Source organism: Scylla paramamosain, chromosome 29 (genome assembly GCF_035594125.1).
Source record: "Scylla paramamosain isolate STU-SP2022 chromosome 29, ASM3559412v1, whole genome shotgun sequence".
Lineage (NCBI taxonomy): Eukaryota > Metazoa > Arthropoda > Malacostraca > Decapoda > Portunidae > Scylla > Scylla paramamosain.
In genome coordinates, this window is record NC_087179.1 from 10,009,380 (window position 1) to 10,023,769 (window position 14,390).

At 42.4% G+C, this 14,390-nt stretch overlaps 1 protein-coding gene and 1 long non-coding RNA gene across 11 annotated transcripts in view; one reads left to right on the plus strand and one right to left on the minus strand.

Annotated features, from left to right (window-relative positions):
• Positions 1 to 5,335, minus strand: part of LOC135115266 (uncharacterized) — a 6,850-nt gene extending 1,515 nt beyond the window's left edge. The window contains exons 1-2 of the long non-coding RNA XR_010275925.1: positions 5,252 to 5,335; positions 1,306 to 1,487 (exon numbers count right to left, since the gene is read on the minus strand). This is a non-coding gene — a long non-coding RNA (uncharacterized LOC135115266). The remainder of the gene's footprint in view (positions 1 to 1,305; positions 1,488 to 5,251) is intronic.
• Positions 1 to 9,938, plus strand: part of LOC135115257 (probable phosphorylase b kinase regulatory subunit alpha) — a 44,647-nt gene extending 34,709 nt beyond the window's left edge. For all 10 annotated transcript variants that reach the window (XM_064031805.1, XM_064031807.1, XM_064031812.1 and 7 more), the window contains one exon: positions 9,833 to 9,938. The gene's annotated coding sequence lies outside the window, so the exon portion shown is untranslated. The remainder of the gene's footprint in view (positions 1 to 9,832) is intronic.
• Positions 9,939 to 14,390: the final 4,452 nt, after the last annotated feature.

The following is a 14,390-nucleotide window of genomic DNA, read 5'->3' on the forward strand; positions in this document are numbered from 1 at the left end:
TTTGCATGTCTGAAGTTAAAATATTCACGACGCGTTATGAGAAAAGGTAACATCTGTCGCTTCATGTCCCCGAGAGGAATGTTCCCTTGGTTTATTAATGAGAGAGAGAGAGAGAGAGAGAGAGAGAGAGAGAGAGAGAGAGTAGGTACATCACTTAATGGCAATATTGGTCGCAAAAGTTACTGTGGCATTTCTGAAAGGGAGGGAGGGAGGGAGGGAGGGGAGGGAGGGGAAGGTGACGAGAATGAGGAAGTCAGCAAAGGCCCCGACCCGGAAGAGTTGTAATGTCAGTCGGGTCAGGTTACTGGGTGTTGAATTTAGCTAGGTATTGTTTTTTTTTTTTTTTTATCATGCCTTTTAGTATGTGTCAGTGGTTTACCTTCGCATCCATCCATGTTATCCTATTCTATCCTATATCCTTTCCTGTTTTATTTCTTTACTGGTGTATTTATGTATGTATTCATCTCTCTATGTACCTGTCTATCTATCTATCTAACTGTCTACCTATCTATCTATATACCAAACTGTGTATCTATCAGTCAATCAATCCATTTGTTTATCTATATGTCTGTATGTCTCCCCTCCCTATCTATCTATCTATCTATCTATCTATCTATCTATCTATCTATCTATCTATCTATCTTCCTACCTACCTATCTGTCTTCGTGAGGTGTAATGACGCTCTGCAGGAAGGAAGTGCCGCGTGAAGAAGACTCATGATTGGTAATAGCGCAAGATGTGATGCTTTTTGTCACCTCGTGTGGGGCTGGACGCGTCATGCACCGAACAGATGATAGGCTAGACTGAGTTACGTAGCGCTACTTCAGTCACGATAGCAAACGAAACCTTGGGACACAGAATTAGGTGAAAAGAGAGCAAGAGATGGACAGACAAGGTTTTACCGAGTTAGGTTGGAATAGATGTAGGGAGAGCTGGAGAGATGTTAGGTTTGCGTGGCATGGTTTTGAAGTGCAGTGACAGGTAGCAGGGATAAGCGTGGGAATAATTAGTCAAGGTGAAAAGAAATTATGTGGAATTTTATGATTACTAAGTCCATCCCAGTCACCTGCTGCTATTTATCCACTCATGTACCACTTTGCTTCCACTTATCTACCACTCGACGCTACAACTCATCCACCACCCACGGACCACTTCACCAGTCACACACTAACCACAGACTCGTTACCAGGATCCTCTCAGTACACGTTGCTATGATGCTCCCGGTACACACACACACACACACACACACACACACACACACACACACACACACACACACACACACACACACACTCAATACTTTACCGAGATATTGAGGGATGCACATTGTTGGCAGTGAGTGGCGGTGTTCCTCCCCCACTCACCCCCACCGGCCCCCCATCCTCAGCCTCGCACGCACGCCCACGCACCCTCACACGTGCCTCGCTTCACGGTGACGCAAGGAGGCAGCGGGCATCGTGAGAGGGAAGATTGTTAGTAGACTGCACCTGTGAACGTAGTGGAGTTATGACAGTTGTTGTGCTAGTAGTAGTAGTAGTAGTAGGAGTAGTAGTGGTAGTAGGAGGGAAAGTAGTAGTAGTAGGAGAAGGAGGAGGAGGAGTAATGATTAATGCCAATGGAAGTAGGAGGAGGAAGAAACAGAATGAACACCACGAATACAAGAAATAGAAGCAATGAAAAAAAACAGGGAAAACGACGTGAAAGAACAAGAAAAACGAACAGCAGCAGCAGATTTGTCACTCCTGAATCGTAGTAACACCAATAGCCAGTCAGTAACAGTAATAGTAGTAGTTGCCATAGTAGTAACAATTCTAGTCGTAGTAATAGTAGTAGTGGTGGGAGCAGAATAAGAACAACACACTCCACAATTCACACGACACCTGCCAGTCCATTCACAGACGAGGAGTGACACGCTAGACACTAAAGACCTTGATGGACGTGACAGGCGTGACAGCGTGACAAGCGTGACGACCCTGGGCCACCCCGCGACAAGGCAATTAAAACGTGACAGATTAATAGCGTTCGCGTGGCATTGCTTACGTGGGGTGGGGGTGGGTGGGCATGAAAGGGTTGACGGCGGCGGTGGGTTGAGCAGCACTTGGAGAGAGAGAGAGAGAGAGAGAGAGAGAGAGAGAGAGAGAGAGAGAGAGAGAGAGAGAAAGTCAATTTTTTCCCGTATAATTCCTTTGGCCTCCGAACACGCAAGCCCAAGGTCACTCTCTCTCTCTCTCTCTCTCTCCTCTCTCTCTCTCCTCTCTCTCTCTCTCTCTCTCCTCATTTCCTCTCTCTCTCTCTCTCTCTCTCTCCTCGTCTTTTATTGATTACAAACGCTTTTTTCTCTCTCTCTGTAACCATCTAATTACCAGAGAGAGAGAGAGTGAGAGGAGAGAGAGAGAGAGAGAGAGAGAGAGGAGAGAGAGAGAGAGAGAGAGAGAGAGAGAGAGAGAGAGTGTGGCAGACGGACAGATACACTCCCTCTCTCCCTCCTTTCCCTCCCTCCCTCTCTCTTAATAGCAGTCGAATTTAATTATAGGCAAACACACCTTGATTAATGGTCGTACAGGTGTCACTGGTGCACTAATCACCTTCCCATCACCTCTTTGACCCGCCTAGACCTCGGTGTGACCTTTCCCGTGACCTTTAAGCACGTGACATGACCTTCAGAGAGTCACTGAGTGGGAGGAGGAGTAAGAAGATGAGAGGGAGCAGGAAAGGAAGAAAAGGAAGAAGTAAGAATAAAAACAGGGAAGAGGAGGAAGAGGAGGAGGAGGAATAAGAAGAGAGGGAGGGAAAGGAAAGGAAGGAAGGGGAGGAGGAAGAATAAGAGAGGAAGGAAGATGGGGAAGAATGATAAGAGAGGAAGGAAGAAGAAGAGCGAGGAGAGAGGGAGGAGGGAGTCACAAATAACCTAGAAATTCACAACGTATTTACTCTCTTTTCCTAATCATTTTATTCTGCACCAGCCATCTTGTATCTGCTTAACATTAGGATGATCATCAGCCTTAACCCTTTCACTGCGGCAGGAAGACAATTAGCAGCACCAGAAGCAATGTGTGAAGGATGTTTTAAAGATGCTGCAAGAAAGTTAGCGATGAAAAAAAGAATACATTTTGCAATTTCTTCCCATTTTAATGATTGGATATGGTCGTAGAACAAGTAAAGGTGTCTCTGAGTGATCGGTAATTAGGGAAAGGTGTACCAAGTGGCAGTTAAAGGGTTAAAAACACTTTGATTTATTTCAGTAGTATTCAAATCCTTCCCAAAACTCTTCCCCATCCTGCCCAAAACCTTCCCCAGTCATTCTCATCCCTTTATCTCTCAATTCACAGCGTTCCTTGTTTCACGTCTACTTTTGAACCAAGAAAGGGGTGAAGCGAAGATAATAAAAGGGTTGCAATGACTTTAAAAAGGGTTATATCGATTATTGTCCCCGTATAGATGAAATGCAGACCTCGCCCTCTCTTACTAAACCTTTACCCCTACAACCCTCCATCACGTGTGTAGCATAGAAGGTGAAGGGAAGATGTAAAAATAGAGTTCCAATTATTTTAAAAAAGGATTATATCGATTAAAAAAAAGGATTACACTAATTGTTTCCCATATAGACAAATACAGGCCTCACCCACGCTTAATAAACCTTTTGAATGCACAATCTTTCATCGTATCTATAGGATAAAAGAATGAAGGGAAGATATAAAAGGGTTGCAATGACTTTAAAAAGGGTTATATCGATTGTTTTCCCCTGTAGAATGTAATCCTGGTCCACGCTTACTAAACCTTTAACCTTACAAACTTTCCTCATGTATGAAGGATAAAAGGACTGAAGGCGAGATGCAACAGGGATGGGAGGCAGATCTAAGAGTTTCAATTACTTTTTAAAAACGGTTATATCGATTGTTTTCCCCTGTAGAGTGCAGTCCTCGCGTGCAGTAAACACGTGTTGTTGCTACGTAACGCGCACGTGGGACTCACCAGCTGGGAGAAAGAAGTGCAGACAGGCCATGTATACTTGCACGGTACGCGGGGAAGCGAATTATCGACACTTTTGATGGAGTCTTTTGAGGGAGCGAAAATATATACATGATTCAACAAGGGAGCTTTTCACGTCGCATACCTGTAGCTGTGGTGTGACATTCGACATTTTTATTTGTATTTTTTTGGGGTCTTTTGAACGAGCGAAATGATTACCAATACATAAGTTAGGTAAACATTCTGACTTCTCACTGAACATATGTAGAAGTTAAATTACTATTGGCGCACACACACACACACACACACACTCTCTCTCTCTCTCTCTCTCTCTCTCTCTCTCTCTCTCCTCTCTCTCTCTCTCTCTCCTCTCTCTCTCTCTCTCTCTCTCTCTCTCTCTCTCTCTTCTCTCTCTCTCTCTCTCTCTCTCTCTCTCTCTCTCGAATAAACAAGGAGACTTTTCGCTAGACATAAGTAGAAGTTGAAAAAAATATATATATACGTGCATAAATAAACTGAGACTTTTTCGTTTCACTAGACGCGTGTAATATTGGCATTATCGACTTTTCCTTTCCAATTTTCTGCCTTGGACGAAGTGAGCGAGATTGTAGAGCTTAAGTTAGGTTAGGTTAGGATGTTAAAGTGGTATACAGTCGACTCTGCTTCCCAGTTTTGTGTTTTTGAACGAAGCAAGCGAGAATGTAGACAAGTTTAAGTTAGGTTAGAATGTAGAAATGGTATACAGTCGACTCTGCCTTCCAAATTTTGTGTTTTGAACGGAGCGAGCGAGAATGTAGACGAGTTTAAGCTTGGTCAGGTCAGGTTAAGTCAAGTCAGGTCAAGTCAGGTTAGGTTAGCTTAGGATATACGTAAAAAATGCCAAAACTAGCGACACTTTTTCCTACTTCCCCATCTTGAACGAAGCGAGTGAGCGAAAGAATGTATAGACTGGCTTACGTTAGGTCAGGATGAATGAGTGACAAAGTATGTACACAGTTTTTTTTTCCCCACTTTCCCATCTTGAACGAAGCGGAGTAGCGGTTGATGGTGCGGACGGACGAGTTACTCTGCGTGTATCACCTGAACTTAGGGCCTTTTGCACGAACTTGGAACTTTGAGAGAGAAAAACACTGCTTAAACCAAGTACTATTATGATTTACAGAACTTAAAAACCTCACACACACACACACACACACACACACACACACACACACACACACACACACACACACACACACACACACACACACACACACACACACACACACACACACACACACACCAGGGCGGGAGCAGGAATCACAACACCAGAAGAACAGGAGTGACCAGACGGTAACGTTAGACGGTGGCTGACTGACTGACTGGCTGGCTGGCTGGCGGCGAGGTAGTGGTGGTGGTGGGCGGTAGTGGTGGCGGTGGTGGTAGTCGCCTCTTCTCCTCCTCCTCCTCCTCCTCCTCCTCCTCCTCCTCCTCCTCCTCCTCCTCCTCCTCCTCCTCCTCCTCCTCCTCCTCCTCCTCCTTGGAGAAAATGAATAGGCGGATTTTGTTTTATTCGTGATTAAGTGAAAAGAAAAAAAGGAATGGGAGTGAATTATGATGGAAGCTTGGGAGGAGAAGAGGAGGAGGAGGAGGAGAAGAAAGAATTGAAGGAAGGAGGAGGAGGAGGAGCAGAAAGAAGGGGAAGGAAGGAGGAGGAGGAAGAGAAAAAAGGAGAGGAAGGAGGAACAGGAGGAGAAAAGAGAAGTGAGGAAAGAGAAAGGAAAATAGAAAAAGGAAAGACGGAAAGAAGAAATAAATGTTAATGAGAGAGGAAGAGGAAGAGTTAATGAGTTTATGAAAGGAAAGATAAAAGGAGAATAAGAAAAAGGAGGATAAAGAAGGAGGAGTAAAAACGAGAAGATTAGAATGATAGATAAAAAAGTAATTTTCTCTCTCTCTCTCTCTCTCTCTCTCTCTCTCTCTCTCTCTCTCTCTCTCTCTCTCTCTCTCTCTCTCTCTCTCTCTCTCTCTCTCTCTCTCTCTCTCTCTCTCTCTCTCTCTCTCTCCTTCCTCTTCTTCACTTTCTCCTCCCCTCTCTTCCCCTCACTTTTTTCATAACATATTATCCTGTTTCTCCCTTCCCCTCTTTTTTTTATTGCTCTCTTCCCCCTTCCTCCCCTTCGTCCCCTTCCTTCCTTCCTTCCTTCCTTCCTTCTTGCTCTCTCCCGTTTGTATGGACGCTGGTAGTCATGGCAGTGCGTGTGTGTGAGAGAGTACTACTACTACTACTACTACTACTACTACTACTACTACTACTACTACTACTACTACTACATATTACCACCACCACCACCACCACCACCAGTAATAAATAACAATATAGCCTCTCCATCAATCTGTATCCGACCAACGGGTTTATGTACCTATTGCTATCGATCCGTGCACCACACCAAGCATCACACACATCGCCTCTAGTCAGACCAGAAGGTATCGCGACCCGAAACACTACCTGGTAATTACATCGATGCAAACTGTTCATCTTTTAAGTTATTAGCAACAAGGGTGACGTGAGCAAGCTTCTCAGAACCACTAATCAGGATTGAAGAAGAAATAATGCACTTGGGTAACTTAGAGTTTTAAAAAAGATACGAAGGAATTGGTTTTCGAATTGAGTGGCGGATGAATAAGACGGGCTCAGTAATCAGGTTAGGTGTTGATTCACTAGGGAGCTTTTAAAAGAAGACTAGACGAATTTATAGATGAGGGCGATAGGTGGAAATACTTAAGCATGTTTCATACAGTGACTGCCACGTGTAAGACTGATGGCTTCTTGCAGCTTCCCTTATTTTTCTTACATTTTCAATCAATAAGCAGAAATCTACATTGTTTTCAGTATATCCTTGTAATTCCCCCTGGTGTTTCTATCATGCGTCCTTTAATCTAGTGCTGTTTTACGTCTTAGCTTCCCCCACTCCCTGTTCCGCTTCTCTGCAGGGATTAGCTCGGGTCCCACCACAGCACCGCCACCAGCACTTGTTTGTAAGCCTCCCTGCTCCCTCCCCGCTTCCCGCCTTCCCTCTCTCTCTCTCTCCTCTGCTGCAGTGCGATCGATTTAATCCCACCAATGTTGTGTTCTGTGTTTTTTCCCTGCGTGATTTTTAGGTTTTGTTGTTGTTGTTGTTTTTGTTGTTGTTGTTTATTTATTTATTTAGGTATTTATTTATTTTCCGAATGTGGGAATGTCATGTTTTTAGGGTTTTTTTTTTTTAGGTTTAAATTATTGTTTTGTTTTCTTTTGTCTTTTTGCGCTATAGATTTTAATTACCGTTTCATTTGTGTAATAGATCATGAGTTTAGTGTCAGATTTATAGTCACGTAAATGTTATGACGTAATATGTTCTCAATATAATTAGTAATACATCTTATCCTTTATTGCTTGGTATACAGATTCATTACATAGATCTCATTGCTTTTACTGTGATCTGTTTTGATAAGTACTAATGTCAACGTGAAGATATTTAAAGTATGATAAGTACTATGCATTTTTCTCCTAGACTGCTCATATTATTTACATCCTCAACTTGACGTAACTTTGCGAGCGAGAGAAGTGAGTATGTCCCCACGTGTGACCCTGGGCGGCGCCGTGTGACCTTGTTGTTACGGCGCCTTCACTTGATCAATCCACAGACTTACTCGCTTTGTTGTGTAAGTTCGCTCTATGGATAAATTGTTATGCTAGGTAGTTAGTTAGTTCGATGAGTTGGTTTAGTTTAGTTTAGTTATAAAGTCAGTCAGTATTTAAGTTCGTTTGTTGGTTAAATTAGTAAGGATATGTCGTTAGTTAGTCAGTTCGTTAAGTTTGTTTAGTTTAGTTAATCAGTCATTCAGTCAGTAATTCAGTCAGTCAGTTAATCAGTTACTTAGTCACTCTGTATAAAATCCCGATCCATCCATCACGTTACACTTTACACATTCATCTCCCTATCTTATCAAATCACCCCCTTCCCAAAATCTTTCAAACCAAATCGCGCAGCGCAATAATAAGACGGAGAACCTTATGACCCGAGAAGCCGTATTGATGTCAACACCTCCTTACACCTGCTGGCAGAACAAACACAGTAAACACAGGCGCATTGCTTTTATCCCATCTTCACTACTCGAATATCGTGTCTACTGAACATTAGGAGGGAAGGGGATTGGTGTACACTTCTTTGATCGGTCTGTGTGTGTGTGTGTGTGTGTGTGTATCTGTGTGTGTGTGTGTGTGTGTGTGTGTGTATGTGTGTGTGTGTGTTTGTGTGTGTGTGGAATTCCTGGATAAGTACGTGTAGTGGACTCCAGCAGGTGGCGGTCAGCGTACGTGGTATTACAGAGTACCTCGTATTTTTAATGTTCCCCCTGTGTTCGTCTCGCCGCACCGCTCACGCATGGCAGGGTAAACATTACAGGTTCAGCTTCGTGGGTCTGTGGGTCACCTCGTGTGGGGATTAAAGCGTGTTATTGAGAGGGTTTGGCAAGACGCAAGAATTTTAGTAAGATTCATTGTTCTGTGGGCCATTTTGTGTAGGTTCTACGTGTTTTCTTACTGGGATGCGTAAAGATATGTGGATTTTGTGAATGTTATGGCTTTGGTAAATGTTTCTATAAGGGAATGTTTATTAGGGATTGTTATTATGGTGGGTCGAAAGAGTTATCTGAGTGTTAAGTTTTAAGGGCGTTGTTATTTGGATTTGAGGAGGTATATATATGTTTGTCAGCTTTTGTGGCTGATATTATTGATTGTTTAAGGATTTGTCGACGTTATTATAAGTTTCAGGGAGATAGGTAAGCTTTTCAGAGTTCTGTTTCATTTGTCTTTGGTATTTGGAAAACTATCATTTTAATTGCGATTTATTGTGAGTAATCTTCCATTTCACCGAATAGGTCCTAAGTGTATGCATGTAGTGGTGTTTTGGAGTCTGGGGTGTTGATGGGCGTGTCCAGCAGCCATGATTCACACCCTGGGGAATAAGTAGAACGCAGTTATGTGGCACGAACCTCTAAGAGCATACTGGAATATTCAAATTATATCTGTAACCTTAATTAAATGATTGAAACTTTCCATGGGCTTAATGAAACGTGGCAAACTGTACAGAGGCTTAATGAAATGCAATGAATACTCTCGATGGACGTAATGAAATGCGATAAGCTTTCTCTGTTGACTTAATGAAACATGGCACACTTTCTCAGTACACTTAATGAAATGGGACGCTTCCTCAGTAGACGTCTTCAAATGTCATGAGCTTTTCCCGTGGACTTGGTGAAATGTGACGCACTCTCTCCATGGACTTTGTGAAATGTGGCAGACTTCCTTCGTAGAGTTAATGAAATGCGCAGACTTCTTTCATAGACTTTATACAATTTGACAAACTTTTTCCAGTCTTAATGAAATACTACAGACATTCTCCATACATTTAATTAAACCTGACGAACTTCCCCCATAGGCTTGATGAAATGTTACAAACGTTCTCCATAGTTTTAATGAATTGAAACTTTTTCCATAAACTTAATGAAATGTGATGATCTTTCTCCAGAGCCGAAATGTAATGCAACAAACATTCCCCATAGATTTAGTGACGTCCAACAAACATTCCCCATAGATTTACTGACGTCCAACAAACATTCCCCATAGATTTAGCATAGTCAACAAACATTCTCCACAAATTTAGTGAAGTCAACAAACATTCTCCATACATAGTGAAATGCACCACACATCAACCGTGGACTTCAATCAAAGCAACATACAGCTTCCATAGACTTCATGACATCAAGCAGCCATTCACCACAGACTAATCAGATGCCTTTACTTGCATCCCAGGAGTCATTGTTGGTGTTTCTTCCTCAGGGTGGCATCTGATGCAGTGTATGAGAACGTGGACTTGGAGGAGCTCATGATGCAGCTACGAGAGGCAGAGAACCTGGAGGAGCAGGGTGACATCCTCCACTATCTGGTATGCTGGTGCTCATGAGGGAGGGAGACAGGGAAATGTTCTATACGTATCACTTAATTGACTATTCACTTTAAATTGACTTGGATCATTTTTATGGTGTCATGAGATGGTGTCTGAGCAAGGTATGTGTTGCAGGTGGTGCAGTTTGGGCTGAACCACGAGACAGGCTCAGTAATAGAAGGCCAGGCTGTCACAGTGAAGGATCTGCTGAAGGATTTGTATGAACGCGCCTGTCACATCAAGCACTGGGCTCTCGTCAGGCACACTGCAGGTATGGTACATCACACTGGGGGAACGAGGAGGACCAAGGGGGAGAGGAGGTGACATGTTAAAAAGATGAGAAAAGTTTCAAAGTGCTAAGACATTTACATCTGGAAGATTGGAATTTGAAGATATCTGATCCTAGCCACTAAATCACCACTAGTTGTTGCTAATGGTAATGGCTTAAATCTCTTTCATTTTGGCTTGCTATGGTGACACTCATTACAGTACATTTCTTAGTTATCCTCATGTCAAGTGGTTGATAGCTGTTCTTTGGGATATGGTGTTCTCATAGATATGGTGTCCTCATAGATTGATTGAGTGATCAATATGTATCTTCATATAAGCTCCTTGAACTCACAATCATTCCAATGTATTTCTCACTTATCTTATGAAGTAGTTTGTGTTCTGTAGTACCCAATCTTGGCCACTTTATTAAGGATGTATTGCCTGGCTTTTGATGAATTGATTGATGATGACTCTCTTCATGCCTTTCCCTCAGGTATGCTGGGTAAAAGAGTAGAGGACCTGGCCAAGGCTGTGACAGACCTGCTGGTGCGACAGAAGCAGGTGACGGTGGGTCTGCCTCCACACAACGAAATCACCATCACCGCCCCACTGCCATCCTCTGAGCTGCGGGTCCTCATCCACCAGGCATACGGAGCGGATGAGTCCACTGCCATGCTGACCCAGGAGCTCATCGTCTACCTGGCCATGTTCATCCGCACCGAGCCAAGTCTGTTCAACGAGATGCTGCGGCTCCGAGTGGGGCTTATCATTCAGGTGTGTGGTGTGGCAGCAGCACTCATTCATTCTGCTTGTGTTAGGCTTCAGCTCCTCACCCATGTCACCTTTGTGTTCTTGTAAAGAGCTTAGTGAGAAGTAGTGGCTGTTTATTGTGGTTTAGGTTTACTTCATAGTGGTATTTGAGGGAATTTGTACTATGTGGCATAACTATCCCCATGTCTTTTTTCTTGTGTCACCAACATGTAGCCTTTTAGGAATGTGGAATGGTGGTGCTTTAATTTGCCTTCATTTTCACCACATCTGTGTTATAACACCAAACTATCCCTCATCTCCTCCTCCCTGCTCTATCTTGTTTTCCCACATATAGTAGAATAATAAAAGTACTTACTTCAACAGATGCTTTATAAACCAACATCTCTCATGATGTCTTTCCTTCCTATGTATTCCTCCTCCTCCTCCTCCTCCTCCTTCCCTGTAACACTGAATACTTTTGTTGCTGCAGGTGATGGCCACAGAGTTGGCTCGAACCATCAAGTGTGCAGCGGATGTTGCCTCCGAGCACCTCCTCAACCTGTCCCCATTTGAGATGAAGAACCTCCTGCACCACATCATGTCTGGCAAAGAGTTCAACATTGGCTCAGGTCAGTGCTCACTCCTGCTCCTTCCTGCTGCATGTGGGTCAGTCTTGTGGTGGGTACTGCAGTTTTGTCCTTAATTTGTATTTTCAGTCTTATTTTTATGACTTTCTTGGCAGCTTTTACACTTTCTATATATCCAGTGTTATGTCCCCTTAGTCCAAGTCTCATCTTTGTGGTCCTCAATTTCTTTCTATCAGTTTCTTGGCTGTTCTTACATGTTCTCCATATCCATCATTACATTGTTTTGGTCCAAGCTTAAAATTATTCCCTGTAATAGAAAGACAATTGCTACAGCCTTTGTATCTTAGTTGAATTAAAGCTTAGTGCTTGAAACACATATGATTCAGTTCACCTTGTTCATGTATATGGCAGTGGGAAGTTACAAATAGAAATTTAGATGAAGCATTTTGGGTTGATTAGTTTTAGTGCATTCCTGCTGCCTCTGTTTTATGTTCATATACAATACAGGAGCAGTGTAAGAAGGGATTTGCTGCATCTCAACTCATTTCTTTTGTGTATCCCCCTCAGCAGTCTTGTTTTGTGATTGTTTATATTCTTTGTTTTCCAAATGGCCTCCTGCTTGTGTTCATGGTTCCCCCAACCTACTCCTGATAGCCATGTGAATACCTGCAGTGATTACATATTTTGTGCTAAGTTACAGTTCTTTATTTACAAGGCCTTTTGCTTACTCTGGGGTTAAATGTAAATGCAGTCTCCCATTTTAGCATGAGTTCTTATAATTATTTTTGCACTTCTCCCCAATATTGTAATGCAGTCTCATCACCTTGGCAGTCCTTTCATTACTAACACACAAGTTTACCCTAGATCATAGCCAGACATCCTTTTGCTAATACAAAATATTACTCCCTTGTGAGCTGATGAGAGTTTTGTGCTTCACCCATTGACTTTAGTTTGTAAGTGAAGTGTTGTTAAGAATCACACTTACCCTCATTGCTTGGTGTAATTTGTGAGGTGTGTTCATTCTCAAGACTGGCTGGACAGCTATACCTATTTGCCTGTTTTGAGCATTACTCACTGTCTGCTGGGCTATGTTGGCTTTTTTGTCTAATGTATTTTCTGCCTTTGCCAGTCTTACGCAAACGTGAAGGAATCCTTAATGGTAAGGTCTGGGATGGGGGGACAGTATTCTTAAGAGCTGCTCTCGGTTCTCTACCAATCGCGGGCTTAATTATTTGGGATCCAGACAATACTGAAAGAAATACAATTGAAAAGTGAAAGAAATCAGTTTTTGTTGCCAGTGAAAGAAATATGATTGTAAAGGACTACTTCAGTTTCAAATAGTACTGAAAGAAATGAGACACTGTTTTTAGATAATACTGAAAGGAATCTGATTTAAAAAGTTATGTAAGCTTCTGATAAGGTATGAAATGGGTTGTTGTCATGCTTCATAAATATAGTACCTTTAAATTCATATTACAGAATCATAGCTGTTGACTGTAATAGTTGAAGGAGAGTTTGTTGATTCATGAATGCCTGGTGTTGGTAGAGGCACTGAGAGTTAATGCGGTTATACCCTAAGAACAAGACTTAGCACATCATGTTATTTATTGTAACGCCACATGATAGGTTCTTAAAGGTGACAGTTGATCGTAAGTGAATTCTTGCATGCCTTATCTTTGTCTTACCCTGCAGTGAATAAAAATACCAGAAATTAATTAAAAGAAAGAGGAACTACATTAGAAGTCTTTTACTAATAGTTTTCATGTGCCCTCCCCACAGCACGCAGCGGAACCTTCTTCATCAGCAGCCGCTCCACCAAGCTGAGCAAGGTGGGAAGTTATGTTGTGCTGTTCTGTGCTGTGCTAAGTAACAGTGGTAGAGAGGATAGACTTAGGTTCTCAGTTATTCTGTGTGTGTGTGTGTGTGTGTGTGTGTGTGTGTGTGTGAGAGAGAGAGAGAGAGAGAGAGAGAGAGAGAGAGAGAGAGAGTGTGCTGGGTGTGTTTGCATGAGAATGATTTCATGATCTGGGGGAAAAAATTAGGGTAATCTAAGAATGTCTGATTATTTTGTTAACTGTTATCTTACAGAAATTATGACCCAAGAAATTTTTCATACTACCCGTTCAAGAGTTAATTAGAAAACACCTAGAGACCTTATCAGAAAATAATAAGAATTTCAAAAGTAAGCATCATCATTTGGAGAACTTATATGAATGCACTGTTAGCTGATGTGCTGAAAAACACTTATTAATTACTTTACAAACTTAAATTTAGATTGGAATTTGAGGATTATGAATTAGTGTACAAAGAAACCATAAGCTAAGAATCTATTGCTGCCTTGGCCCTCCCTCCCTGTGTTGGTGTCTGTGAGGTAGTGAGCAGTAGTGACATGGTGGTGCAGTGAGTGTTGTGATGTCCTGGTGTGCACTCTGCCATGAGTCTGGTGCCTGTTCTGTATACACATCTTTGCTAGCGTATGTGTGGTCTGTGTTCCCAATTTTCATGAGGTTATTTGAGTAGAAACTTTAGGTGAAACAAGGTATATTGCAAAAAAGAAAAAAAGATTGAAAATATCTACCAAATTGCAAACTGGATCATATGTAATATATCATCCATGCCTGACGAAGGAAGAACATGAATTGGCTCAGCACTGTAGGAAGAAATCCCTTGTTCCTAACGTCGCATTGGAAATAGTGCTTCCTAGTGCATTCCAGAACTGACCTTTTTCAATAAACTGCTACTAATGCCAGTAGTAGAACCCCTTGGAGAGTGTTGGGGGTTGCAGGAACTAATGCCATTTCCAACACTTCTGTTTCCGGCAGGGAGGGTTGCATGCAGAGAAGGT